This window comes from Gorilla gorilla, chromosome 15 (assembly GCF_029281585.2).
Source record: "Gorilla gorilla gorilla isolate KB3781 chromosome 15, NHGRI_mGorGor1-v2.1_pri, whole genome shotgun sequence".
Classification (NCBI taxonomy): Eukaryota; Metazoa; Chordata; class Mammalia; order Primates; family Hominidae; genus Gorilla; species Gorilla gorilla.
Genome location: NC_073239.2, coordinates 31,595,139 through 31,609,102, shown reverse-complemented (window position 1 = coordinate 31,609,102; position 13,964 = coordinate 31,595,139). Strand labels below are relative to the sequence as shown.

At 44.5% G+C, this 13,964-nt stretch overlaps 1 protein-coding gene across 3 annotated transcripts in view; it reads right to left on the bottom strand.

Annotated features, from left to right (window-relative positions):
* The window catches only part of STXBP6 (syntaxin binding protein 6), a 238,706-nt gene extending 225,624 nt beyond the window's left edge, over window positions 1-13,082 (bottom strand). For 2 of the 3 annotated variants that reach the window (XM_019010233.3, XM_055361146.1), the window contains exon 1: window positions 12,803-13,082. The gene's annotated coding sequence lies outside the window, so the exon portion shown is untranslated. Of the gene's footprint in view, window positions 1-7,858; window positions 7,935-12,802 lie in introns of those variants that run through there. The other variant, XM_055361144.2, reaches the window with a different exon arrangement.
* Between the last annotated feature and the right edge of the window lie 882 nt (window positions 13,083-13,964).

Sequence of the window (13,964 nt, the reverse complement as noted above, 5' to 3'; positions counted from 1 at the left end):
TCCTGGCAGAATGTGGCAGGACCCTGAAAGGCCCTGAAGAGCTCCAAAGATCAGCAGGACCGCAGGAACCAGGTTTGGGAAACAGGAGTGTCCTGAAGCCTGACACAGGCCACCTAGGACTCCTGTCTCCACAGAGCCCCATTTGACAGAGGCCCGGAGAGCTCCTGGGACTCTGATATAGGACAGGAATGGAAACCAGAACTTCACTATCAGCACTTGTTTTTCTGGCTGCAACAGAGTTTTGTTAATTCCTCCAACACTTGTCAGAGGAGAGGCAGGGTAGGGAAAGGAAAAGGCAAGACAGTAAGGTTTGACTTTTAAATCATGTTCTCTTTTGCTCTCTAAACCTGACTTTTCATCTGTATAATGATAATACTCAAAACAGATTAAAAGACATCATTCAAATGGCATCTTCTCCCTCCCTGCTAATGTCTTCAGTCTTCACTCAAGAAAGGAAGTTGCATTCCTTTACAGGCAAGTGTTATAAATAATGCTTAGGGTTTTTTGTTTGTCTGTCACCCATGGCATTAGTCCTTCCTTCCAGTGCGACTGGGCTCTGAGAAGTCTTGCTATTTCCCAAAATCACTGTACATGCTCAAAGGTCATTTTAAAAGGACCTAAAGTATCCAAAAGTATGTATGCTTAGAGCAATTCCAAAAAATGTTTTCAGCAATACTTTTTAAGGTGGTTTACTATCTTCCAGAGGGACTTCTACAAAAGGCAAACTCATCTGGAGATCAAATGGTTTTACGCTTTCAAGTGGTCTCTGACTTTACAATTGCCCTGGGCCATCTATGCTGGCTCCAACTTTTCAGCAAGTCTCCTTGCTAAAGGGTTTTATACCTCTATATACCACTTCATGTCCTCCTTCCCCAGAAACATCTGAGGATAAAATCAGATATCAGTGACAGGTAACCCCCATGACTACAGATTTCAAGACTTTTGACAAATGTTCTGTGGAACTTTCATTGTGTTTTTAAAAATACGAACACACACACACACACACACTCACACACACAACTGAAACATAAACAAGAGGCACGGAAAGATACTAAACTTCAAATGGTGATAAGTGAAAGATAAGCTAAAATCATAATGACAGACCCCCATACAAACATCAGAATGGCTAAAATGAAAATGACTTATCAAACTAAGTGTTGGCAAGAATGTGGAACAATGGAACTCTTATTCATACCTGATAGGAGTGTGAAGAGCCACACTGGAGAACTGGCTGTACTCACTAAAGCTGAACATATTCACATCTTAGAAATCAGCAGTTGTAGACACACACCCACGATCAGAAAAGCAAACCCACGTTCATCAAAAGACATACACATAAATGTTCACAACAGCATTATTCATAATACTCAAAAACTGGAAACAATTCAAACATCTGCCATCAGCAATTTATGTTCACACAAAGGAATACTATCCAATAATGAAAATAAATAAACTACTGCTGCATACACAACGTGGATGAATCTCACAAAATCAAGGGAAAGAAGTCAGACATAGGAACCCTTAGAAGCAGAGATTAGAGTGGTTGTTACAAAGAAGAGAACAACAGACATTAGTCCAACTTGATGGCAGAGGGTAGGAGGAGGGAGAAGAGCAGAAAAAATAACTATTGGGCACTAGGCTCAGTACGTGGATGACAAAATAATCTGTACAACACAGTCCCATGACTTGTGTTTATCTATATAACAAACCTACACGTGTACCCTCGAAACTAAAAGCTTTTTTTAAAAAAAAAGAAAAAAAAATAATGGTAGTTACCAGGGGAGGAGATGGAGGGACCAGGGAGATGTTGGTCAAAAGATACAGATTTTCAGTTAGATAGGAGAAATGAATACATTTAGAGCTACTGTACAACACCATGATTATAGTTGACATAGTGTATTCTATACTTCAAAATTGCTAACAGAGTAGATTTTAAATGTTCTCACCACAAATAAATGATAAGTATAGGAGGTAATGCATATGTTAACTAGCTTGATTTAGTCATTCTACAACATATACATATATCAAAACATCATGTTGTACAACAATAAGTATACACAATTATTTTTCAATTAAAAATAAATACAAAATTTTAAAAAAGAAGTCCAACATAAAATACAAAATACAACATAAAAGAATACAAAAGTATAAATTAGGGGGTTAATAGCATAGATTCTTTATGAGTTTTCATTTCAACTCAAACAGGAAGTTATAAGTCTTGTAGTTCTATTACCAGGGCTGCTCTATAGTAAGCCTTTATTTCAAAAGTGGAGAGCTTTTCAGTTCACATATGGAAATGAGGCATACTCTTCATTTTGGAGGCATCAAGTTTCTTTTACTTAGTTTCTCTCTCATTCTGTCTTCAGCTGCTTTCTGACTGTCTTTGTATAAATTGCAGTTTCTTGACGCTTATCTCTCTGGATATCTTATGTCTCTGGGTCCCAGGTTAGGAATTAGGCCTTCTTCAAGCAAGAAAGTGCTTGAAATACTAAGGCTGGACCCATGCAGACTCGGCTCCTCTACAGCATTGGCCCAAGGATTAGCCCTCTTCATTTCCTGGAATGCTGTCAGAAACGCAGAATCCCAAGACCCACCCCAGACCCAGTGAATCAGAATCTGCATCTTTTTTTTTCTTTTTTGAGACGGAGTCTCGCTCTGTTGCCCAGGCTGGAGTGCAGTGGCGCGATCTCAGTTCACTGCAACCCCTGCCTCCTGGGTTCGAGCAATTCTCATGCCTCAGCCTCCCGAGTAGCTGGGATTACAGGCGCCTGCCACCATGCCCGGCTAATTGTTTTTTTTTTTTTTTAGTAGAGACAGGATTTCACCATGTTGGCCAGGCTGGTCTTGAACTCTTGCCCTCAAGTGATCTGCCCGCCTCGGCCTCCCAAAGTGCTAGGATTACAGGCGTGAGCCACTGCGCCTAGCCAGAATCTGTATCTTAACGGGATACCCAGGTGACCACATGTACATAAAGGTTTAGAGGCACCGACCTGGGGCATATGGTGACCTGACAAACTCAGAGGCCTAGGGCTAGAGGTCACAGCCTTGCAAAGGTCATACAGTTCAACCTAAATGGCTCCTGTGTGAATGGCCTCACTCCCAGCCTGGGGCCATATGAATGAGCCATGTTTTACACCTGTAACTTTATTTTCCAAACTCAAGTCACATTATTCTGGAACTTGGGGGTGGTCAGAAAGGAGGCAGAGGACAAGGGAGGTGGTTAGAATTGAAGGTGGAAAGGCACGTCTGCTCTCATTTCTCTGCAACTCAGGAAAAGAGGGTAATATTTGAGAGCTAAAGTCTACTGAGGCTGCTACATAGTACTGCAGGACCTTAGACAGAAGTCACTTCACCTTTCTCTATCTCAGTCTTTTCAAGTGTAAAATAGAGATAAGTAACAGTACCTACCTCTGAGAGTGTGTTGTAGGATTAAAGGAATCAACATTCGTAAAGTGCTTAGAACCATGTATTATGTTAGCATATGATAATGTATAGGTAGTGTTAAATAAAAATTTATTATTTTTATGTCATGGAGTTGGTTTCTCTCTGATAAAGAAACAAAAAATAATAGACTAGATAGTGAAGGGGAATCACAGAAGAAAAGCAGCTCAACATATGTTTATTGATTCTCTACTGTATGACAGACACGCATAGTTTGTATCCTCTGGGATACAAAAATGAAGATCCTTGTCTTTGAAGGAGTTCACAATCCAGTGGGGATTGAAAGCAAAGGCTGTCCCTAAAGTCAATGTCTTCGTTCAAGATTCCTCTTCCATCTTTTAAAATCAACTATTAGATAGACCAGTAAGTATGTGGTTGGCAATGACAAAAAAGGATCTGAAGTCTCATTTCTCAGTAGTGAAATTGGGAGAAATGTCTACTTTATTAGCTTTAAGCTCCTTATATAAGTGCCAACTTCCTATATTCAAGGTAGACAGTTTAAAAAGAAAAAACGGGGCCAGGCACGGTGGCTCACGCCTGTAATCCCAGCACTTTGGGAGGCCGAGGTGGGTGGATCACCTAGGTCAGGAGTTCGAGACCAGCCTGGCCAACATGGTGAAACCCAGTCTCTACTAAAAATACAAAAAATTAGCTGGGCAGTGGTGGTGGGCGCCTATAATCCCAGCTACTCAGGAGGCTGAGGCAGGAGAATCTCTTGACCCCGGGAGGCAGAGTGAGCATGTGATCGTGCCATTCCACTCCAGCCTGGGCAACAAGAGCAAAACTCCATCTCAAATAAATAAATAAATAAATAAATAAATAAATAAATAAATAAAAATAAATAAAAAATATATATTGTTATAGTGGATAAGGATTTAATCTTAAAACAACTTGCTTCAGGAACACCCAGCTTCATATTCCCAGCTCCTTCTCAGCAGCAGGACTGCTTCCTTATTGCTCTTTAATGATAGGGTAGATTAAATTTTTCAAGAATAATATTAACTTCTTAACCACCAGTTACTGCTGGCTTTCAGCTTAGACTGTACAAAGTCAACATATTTCTAGGCAGCCTACAAACAAAAAACAGCTCACTGATATACGCCCTATCTGACCAAGCTTAGTCACCAGACAGCGGTTATGGAAAGTGACTAGACTGCAGCACACATATTCACCTGCCAGAGGAATCAGATAATTCTCACTTCCAAATGACACGGCCACCTCTACCTTCCAGAAGGGCAGTGAGTCCCAGTGAAGCCTAGTGTATTAGGCTTCAACCCAAATATCTTATCTTTGATTACCTGATGTCGATGCAACAGCAGTTCAAATGCTCTGCCCTGGCATTGTAACAAAGTAAACAATCTCACTCTTCAAAGTCATCAGGCGTTAAAGACCCCAACCTGACAATCCATGCAAGAGTCAAACAAGAAGGTGGAACAGGGTCTCAAAGGGTACAATTACTACCCTTAGGAAAGCAATAAGCATCAGGCTGTGAAGACTGGAAACTAGTTTGATTTATTGCACTTGTGGCTTTGTTAGTTTAATTCTTAAAAACTATTTGTACGTATTGTTTCCCAGAAGAAAGAGGATCCATCAACTTAATTGAAATGTAAACACAATCTCCTATTTCCTTCCACTTCAAATGATGATAAAGGAAACAGAAACAGAACAAATTTAACAAGCCACCAACTCACCTTGGGTAACCTATGAGGATGTAATTCCCCAAGCCAGCACTGTAGAGTAATAACATATACTTTACAGAGGTGCTTCATCTTACAGCTCATAACGTCCTCATGCCAATCCCATAAGAAGGCAAGCCAGTGGGGATTAGTGCCAGTCCCAAAAGCAACAGAGGACGCAGAGGCTGGTGAGGGCAAGGGGCACAGGCTCCAGGTGGGAGAATCACAGTCATGTATTTTGTTCCTTACTCCTTACCATAGAATTATTGATCTTTGTGGGCAGGAGAAGGTCAATAACATTTAGCATTTCAGGCACATGATGCTAGGCACACTTCTACCTGCTCAGTCTTACTCTGATCGTACAGATAAGAAACTGTGGCGCAGATGTTAATTAACTTGCGCAGGGTCACGCACACGGTAATGGTAGAGCTATGTTTCACACTCGGCCCTGTCCCATTCTGAAGCCATCTTCTCTAAACTGTATCAGCTTCTACTCAAAGTATGATTCACTCGACAGCAGCATCTGCATCAGGGAGAGCTTGTTAGAAGTGCAGAATCTCAGGCCCCATCCCAGACCTACTGAATCAGAACCAGCATTCTAACAAAATCTCAAGAGGCACTGTGGCACCACACTGTTAAAGAGAGAAGAATGTCTACCCAAGGGCCAACTGTGTCAGCTACAGCGGTGTTAAACCTCATTTAGTATCATGCCTCTTGGACCCAAATACGTTGATGTTCACGTAATGCTGACCACCACATGAACCCTCTTTAAATAGAGATTTTTTAAAAAGAGGGAGGAGGCAGTCTTGACAGAGCTCTACAAACAAATTAGAAGATGACACTAAAATGTCTATCACAGTCAGATCTTAAGGGGGAAGCTAAACTGAAACTGCAGAGTCAGCATGCCCTCTGGTGGATCACAAGGAAGCCTGAACAGGGAATTTGTCTCTGGAGGAAAATCCAGAAACACACTCAGATATGAAGATGACAAGGCACTTGCCATGAAAACGATCCCACTGACTCAGGAGCAACTTGGAACAAAACCCTTTTAATTCAGGTAGTAAACTTTCGAATGAGAGAGTAACAAGAGCATTCTAGAAAGCCAAAGACAAACAAGGAGAAATGAATAATCCAGATATTTTTTCCCAATAGCAGAAAATTTAACCTGAAACTGAAACCCTATTTCTGGAGTTGTCTCATCATTTTTTTTAAAAAAACAAAAAACAAAAAACTCTCCTTTGGATCCAACTACCTTCTTCCTATTTTAAAAAATTTAATAATCCATACACCATAAAATTCACTCTTTTAAAGTGTGCAACTCCGTAGTTTTCAGTGTATCCAAAAAATTGTGCCATCATCACCCTATCTAATTACTGAACATTTTCATCACCCCAAAAAGAAACCTCAGATCCATCAACAGTCTCTCCCCATTTCTCCCTCTTCCAACCCCTGGCAACCACTAATCTACTTCTGTCACTGTGAATTTTCCTATTCCGTACACTTCATAATGGAATCATGCAATACGTGGTCATTTGTATCTGGCTTCTTTCACATAGCATGTTTTCAAGGTACATCAGTGTTGTAGCATGAATCAACATTTTGTTCCTTTCTATGTTTGAACAGTTTTCCTTGCATGGATGTACCACATTTTGTTTATCCATTCAGCAGCCGATGGATATTTGGGTTGTTTCCACTTTAGGGCTATTAAGAATAAGGCTGCTGGCCAGGCGCAGTAGCTCATGCCTGTAATCCCAGAGGTCAAGGCAGATGGATTGCTTGAGCCCAGGAGTTCGATATCAGCCTGGGCAACATGATTAAACTCTATCTCTACAAAAAATAAAAAAATTAACTGGAGGTGGTGGCACGTGCCTGTAGTCCCAGCTGCTTGGGAACCCAAGATGGGAGGATTGCTTGAGCCTGGGAGGTCGAGGCTGCAGTGAGGTGAAATTGTGCCACTGCACTTCAGCCTGGGAGACAGAATGAGACTCTGCCTCAAAAAAAAAAAAAAAAAAAAAAGGAATAAGGCTGCTATGAATATTCATATTTTCATGAACATGTTTTCAGTTCTCTTGTGTATCTATCTTGGAGGGGAATTGGTCATTAGGAAGCCAATATTTAACATTTTGAGGAACTGCCAAACTGTTTTCCCAAGTGGCTGTTCGGTTTTACATATTCACCAGCAATCTAATGTAGGAAGCTTCCAATTTCTCCACATTCTCCACCTGGCCATCCTGGTGGGTGTGAAGTGGCATCTCACTGTGGTTTTGATTTGCATCCCCCTAATGACTAATGGCACAGGAACACTTCCATGCCCCCGTCCAGTTCCAGGCACCCCTGACTGCTTCCATCCTGAGTGTTGCGCCTCCACTCCTGCAACCAGCTGTCCAGTCCTCTCTATAACTCGTCTGCTACTTTGACGAATTTACAGAATCAAAAAACTTTTTGTTTTGTTTTTGGGACAGGATATTACTCTGTTGCCCAGGCTGGAGTGCAGTGGCACGATCAGGGCTCACTGCAGCCTTGACCTGCCGGCATTACAGGCATGAGCAACCAAGCCTGGGCTTAATAGGTTCTTTGACCACCACCACAGATTCAGTAAATCTCACACTGTGCTGGGCACAATCCATTTTGTTGTATGCTCTGAAAATTATTTATATGCAGGCACAAATGCAAGTCTTTACTCCTGCTTCATTATCCCTCCAACCTAAAATGTCCCTTATCTATCAAAGAGTGCTACCTACCATTTATATTATCACAGTCCAGCTCCTTCGTGGAGACTTTCTTAGCCACCACAGCTTAAAATGTTCTTCACTACTCTGAAATAAAAAATAAGTAACCACTTATAGAGTTAATTAATTAATAGCCATACTTAATGAATGTCCCTATATTTTCGGGATATACTAGGTGAAACTATCCCACCCACAATATTAAATCACATATTAAAATTGTGGTTTGTGCTAACTCAGTAATGGAGTCCTAAAAGATACATATATAACCTCAGAAAATTCTGTATTCTGGGAAACGCTGGCTTGAATAAATGTAACCAAGTTTTTGTTGTTGATATAGTTAACTATAGTACTTCTCATAGTCTTTGATATAATGATGCCCATGTTGAGAATCTCTACAAGAGGAAAAAAAATAATAGGCAGGGCTTCCCAAATGGATTTGCCCTTTATAAGAGCACACTGATTAATACCCACCCCAACAACATTTTACCCAACATATTCTCGGAACTGCTGAGCTAACTGCTCAGCAATTCTATCAGCTGGACAGCATTGAGTAGAAACCATATTTTCTACCAGAATAAGGAACTAACCTTGCTTTGTTTGAGGATGTCATCAATTGATAGTCACTACACTAACATACTAGGTTACAGAAGAAAAAAAAAACTGCACATTAAATGCGTTCATACTTTTTTTTTTTAATTTTGAGATGGAGATTCACTCTTGTTGCCCAGGCTGGAGTGCAATGGCACGATCTCGGCTCACTGCAACCTTCATCTCCCAGATTCAAGCAATTCTCTTGCCTCAGCCTCCCGAGTAGCTGGTATTACAGGTGCCCACCACCACATCCAGCTACTTTGTTTTTGTATTTTTAGTAGAGACAGGGTTTCACCATGTTGGTCAGGCTGCTCTTGAACTCCTGACCTCAGGTGATCCACCCGCCTCAGCCTCCCAAAGCGCTGGGATTACAGGTGTGAGCCACAGCGCCTGGCCTAAATGTGTTCATAATTTTTAAGATCCATCTGGGCTTCTGAAATCAGAAAAAGAATGTATCTTAGAAATGAGCTAGTGCAGTATAACTAGTGTTTTAGTTTAAAAGCACCCTCTAGGAACATACAGAATAATGCTCTAGGAATGGGCCCTGACTCTCTGTGACTCAGTAATAACGGTCCTAAAGACCAAAAAGAAATAAAGTGTCATAATGACCGTCTCACAACAGACTTATTAAAGGGAGCAAAGATACCATGTACTGAGAAAAGTGAACAACAGTGATAAGAGGCTGCCCTCAAAGCAGGGGTAATACCCAAAATATAAACATCAGGTTATGGGAAGAAATTTTAAAATAGAAATGTTCCCTACTTATACTAAGTGGGAAAAACCATTGAAATTAGCTAATGAATCTTAAGAGTGACAACCAGAGGCTGTTCCTTCACCAAGTGCTGATTGCTGTCAGGAAGACAGGTTTGGGCCTGGAAGTTTTATCTACTAAAACACTAAGTGTACACTTGAGTTTTTTAAAGGTTTCTGATTTACTGATAGGTTTCTCTAGTGCTAATCATTTTAAAACTAAAACAAAGCACAAATGGACAGCTGAGATAAAGCATGACAGTGAGCTGGGATCCCATTTGGCCTAGCAACACAAGAACTAGTTAAGGCACTGACTGACCTCCTCTTATACCTAATTGATTTGGGCGCTACATTATGTAAACTTTATTTCTTCCTTAGGATGTTATTGCAGGAACCCTCCTGACTCAAGCAGGCTCCCACAGCCTCTCTTATGCAAAGCAGTCAAAATTCAAGGCCACAGTCTAGGTCATAGGAAGTCATGGTGAGCTCACAGCACAGGACTATGGCGTGGGGGAAAAGGAAAAGAGCTTAAGATTGGTTTAGGTCCCAATAGTGCTTCATTACAAGCTAGGTTACACAGGACACCACACTAATACTGATCAGCTGCCCCTGAAAGCCAGCCTTCTACCCTCTTAGAGACGAAGAGAGGGTCTCAGCCACTGCCAATGCCACTACCATTCTCCAGAAGGAATGAAAGGGCTTTGCCAGGTCTAACCACCATGGGACATTTGTCGTGGGGTGTACTTCATGCTCCTTCCTTCCAGGGCCTGGGTAAGCTGTCCATTCGGAAAAGACACCACTGCAAATTCTTCTTAAACTTGTTCCCTAGGTGATCTATTCTGTCCTCCAACCTTAAGGTTCAAGCTGTCAGAACTGTATGTAACCTCCTTTCCACAAATGTCTGAGGTTTCTCCAAAAAAGGAAATGGGGTAGTTTTTAGATTTTTATAAATTATAAAGGTCACCAATCCGGCACTACCCAAGGGTGATCTAAAACCTGAGACTACATATTTTACAGTATGAAAAGAAGGGGGAATCCTACCTCTTTGTAAAATTCATCCATTTGAAGAGCAATCAGAATTATTAAACCTAGATAATGGTAAGTGGCACAGGCATTGGAACATAAAATGCCTAAGGAGACTTCCCAACACACCCCCAAAGAAACCTTGTCTCTGTATATGAGCTAGTAAAATAATGGCATTTCACAACAAACTTCATCTCTCTTACTATCTCCCACCCCATAAGTTGGTGATTCTATAGGCATGGTCTGTAGCAGCATTAGCATCATCTGGAACTAGTCAGAAATGCAAATTCTTGGGCCTCCACCCTAGACCTGGAGAATCAGAGACTCTGGCAGTATAGCCCAACGGTTTGTGATTTAACAAGCCCTCCAGATGATTCTGATCTGAGAACCACTGCCCTAAGATTAGGGAAGATGCTGCACCTGGGGTGGCTCAGGAGCCTGTGTGAACCCTTTTTAACTGAGTGATAATCTCACCTGTTCTTGCCTTCAATTGATATTGGCTTTTAATCTTCATAGACTGATTTCACAGATTAGGAGTTGAGTCCTTAGTTCAAGGTCACTATTAGAGGTCAAGTCAGAGCTCCATTCCAGGCTCTGCTGACTTCTTCATCAGCCTTGAGTTTCAAACTAAGGCCTTTCTGACCGTGCCAATTCTGGGGCCTAGGACCCTAATTGTTGATGACCCCAGTCATCTCCTAATCTACATCATGCTGCCTTCCTCAGATAAATATGAGGACTGGAGCCCCAATTCTTAAAATCAAAAGAGATGGATTTGAGGATAGAGAAAGAAAATGGGTAAACAGATGCTTCCAAAGGCCCAAGCAACTAAACCACTTGGTGAGGAGTGGACAGAGAGAAGACCTAGATGTCTTGTTATAATTAAGAATTAGCTCATTCAAAACAACTGAGTAAAGAGCACAGAGACAATATCTAGGACCTGAATGGTGCTTTTAAAGTTTTCTTAGCACTTTTCATTTTCATTATCTCGTCTGAGTTTACAACAACCCTGCAATGGAGGGAGGTAAGTCCACGATTATCTCCATTTGACAGAAGAGAAAACTGAAGTTCGGAGTGACTAATCATTTGTCCATCAGCACTGTCATCAGCTGTAAAGCTGAAACTTGACCTCAAGTCTGTCTGACTCCAGAACTGTGTAGTGTATCCACATTATGTGATTCGCACATCTAGAAATCTGCCCCAAAGCAGACTACCCTCAAGGAAAAAGCAAAGAGAAAAACAGGCAGCAGAATGGTGAGCCCCTAAATCCTGGCACTTGAGCAGTGTGAGGGTGTCCCTTTAAGAACGTAACACACAAACCCAACAGCCAAGGTGTTCAGCCAAAAAAGAAAAAAAAGAGAGGCATATTTCTAGCCTGCATAATCATTTCTGGACCGATTCCCACTAGCAGCCTCTGAGACGAACAGCGGCTCACAGCCTCGGCTGAAGCTCCTCCACCCCCAGGGTGGCTCTGACTAGTGCGCAGCTCTGACTAGTGTGCAGGCAAAACCCCAAAACTCAAAACAAGAAGTGAAAAAAGTGGAGCCAGGAAAAATTCGTCGGCATCCTCTACACCCTTACAATCCGCACAATGCCAGTTCCAGGGTCCTGGGGTCGCCCGAAAGGCAATCTTAGGAGAGGGTGGAATGAGGTGGAAGTTCCTGCGGACCTACCGACCCTATTCTCTCCCACCCAGGCCCTAGGGAAGCGTAATAGGAAGGGGAGAAGAAGGTTCGTTATGAAATCCTGGGGCCAGAATCAAAGGCAGATACACCCCGGGGACTTTCTCCTAAAGAACAAGATGTCTTTCCAAATTCTCCACCTGCAGGTCCTGTCCTCTGTGAAGACGAACAGGGTGGGGTGGTGAGGTGGCGGGGTGTTGTAAACCTGAGGAAAGGCTGGAGGGAAAATCCAGCCACCCACCTACTCCAGCCACGTTGCCCGGCGGTGTTGGTGAGGCTCGATGCTGGCGTGCACGGCAAGCGCGAATTCGGAACCTGGCGCCCTTGACCAAGACTGAGATCGGAAAGGGGGCATCGCCCAGGGCCAGCGCCCTGGGGGCAGGGTGCCGTGCCCGCCAGAAAAGCTCGCCTCAGTTTTGGCAATAATGATTTTCCTAGAAGATGCCAGAGTTCGCGAAGATCGGAATGATTCGCGGATTTCTGCGCTCAAGCTAGAGGCGCAGCGACCCCGAGTTCCCCCACACTGGGAGCCTCGGGGCGGCATTCTCGGTGCCCATCCCATCGCGGGGACGGTGCGGAAAAAAAAGGCTCCATCCTCAACTTTCTCGGAGGAAATCGCTCCGTTCCGTGGCTTGCCCAATACTGCCCGCACAACGGGTCCCAGGGTTGGAGAGAACCAGGGACACGAGTCCCTCTCTGCGCGCACAAAGCAGCTGCGCCGGGGCGCGCGGCCCCCTCTCCCGCCACCCGCCAACTTGGAAGAATCTCTCTGGGCGCCTGCCTACTCCCCTGGCCTCACAGCCACCCGCCTCGGACGGAGCGCCAGGCGCCCCAACAGCCGTGGCGGCTGCAACCGCATCTCCCGGGCTTGGCCTCCGCCCTGACCGCCTGGCTCCCCTCGCCCCGGTCCTACCGTGCAGCCTGGCTCGCGCCCCAGCCGTGCCAGTGCGCGGCACGCGTCCCAGCGCACGAGGCTCCTCCCCGGGGGGCTGCCCCGCGCGGGGCTCCGGGCTCCGGACAAGGCTTAGCCGGCCCGGGTGCTGGCTCGCCGCCGCTCGCGGCTCCCGCGCCGGCTCCTGCTGCCGCGCGCGAAAAGGGAGGGGTTGGGGGGAAACTCCCGGCAACTCCAACTCCGGGCGCTGGAGCTCCAGCTGCAGCCGCGCGCCCGCCCGCCGCCGAGTGCGAGCGCTTGCGAAGCAAACCTGCCCCCGCGGCCGCCTCTGAGCATGCTCAGTGCCGCCGTGGGCGAGCCCGAGCGCCCTGGCCCGGGGCAAAGAGCAGCGGCTGGGGGCTGGGGGCTGGGGGCTGGGGGCTGGGGGCCGGGACCCGCGACCCGCCCTAGGCTTCGGAGCGCGGAGGTGGCGGAGGAAGGGAAAAGCCAATGTAGGGGCGGGGGCCCTGAGCCAAAGACCCGGGAGAAACCGATCTGGGTGCAAGAGCCGGTGCGACTTTCACGGCTTGTGGGAAGTTTGTGGGCTAGAAAGGTGGGCTGCTTCTGTGAGCTTCTCTGTGAGACTATATTCGAAAGGACAACCAGGAAACATTTTTTTTTTCTCTAGGAAAAAACGAATAGACCCAGCCGATGGGTTTTTATCCTGTGCGCTCCTTCCTTTATTCTTACGATAGCAAACTCAAAGAGCTAATGGGGCCTGACAGGCACTGTAACTGGGGGGAGGCGAACTGGAGAGAGCTCCGAAGGCAGGGCCGCTTATCTGCTATCAGGGTCCCTTGCTATCGGGCAAGAATTAGACCTAGTGTTGCTAGATTTTCTGATTTTTCCAGAAATGACGGAGTATATTCATGTACAATATCCTGATTTGTAAAATCTTGATAACAAATTCAATTTTCTCAAAACACCCTGGACTAAACAAAACATATCTGCGTCCCCTCCCTGCTGAACCCCCAGACAGTGATTTGAGCATTGTGATTCTGCACTCTTTTAGCGAAGTGGTGCTGAGTGCTTACTGTGGTTTGGGAAAGTGCTGGAAAGGATCCAAGATGATTCAGAATATCTTCAAAGTACTACTAGTTACTAGGGGAAATGGGTTTTCCTGACAGTACAGCGCTACACTTAA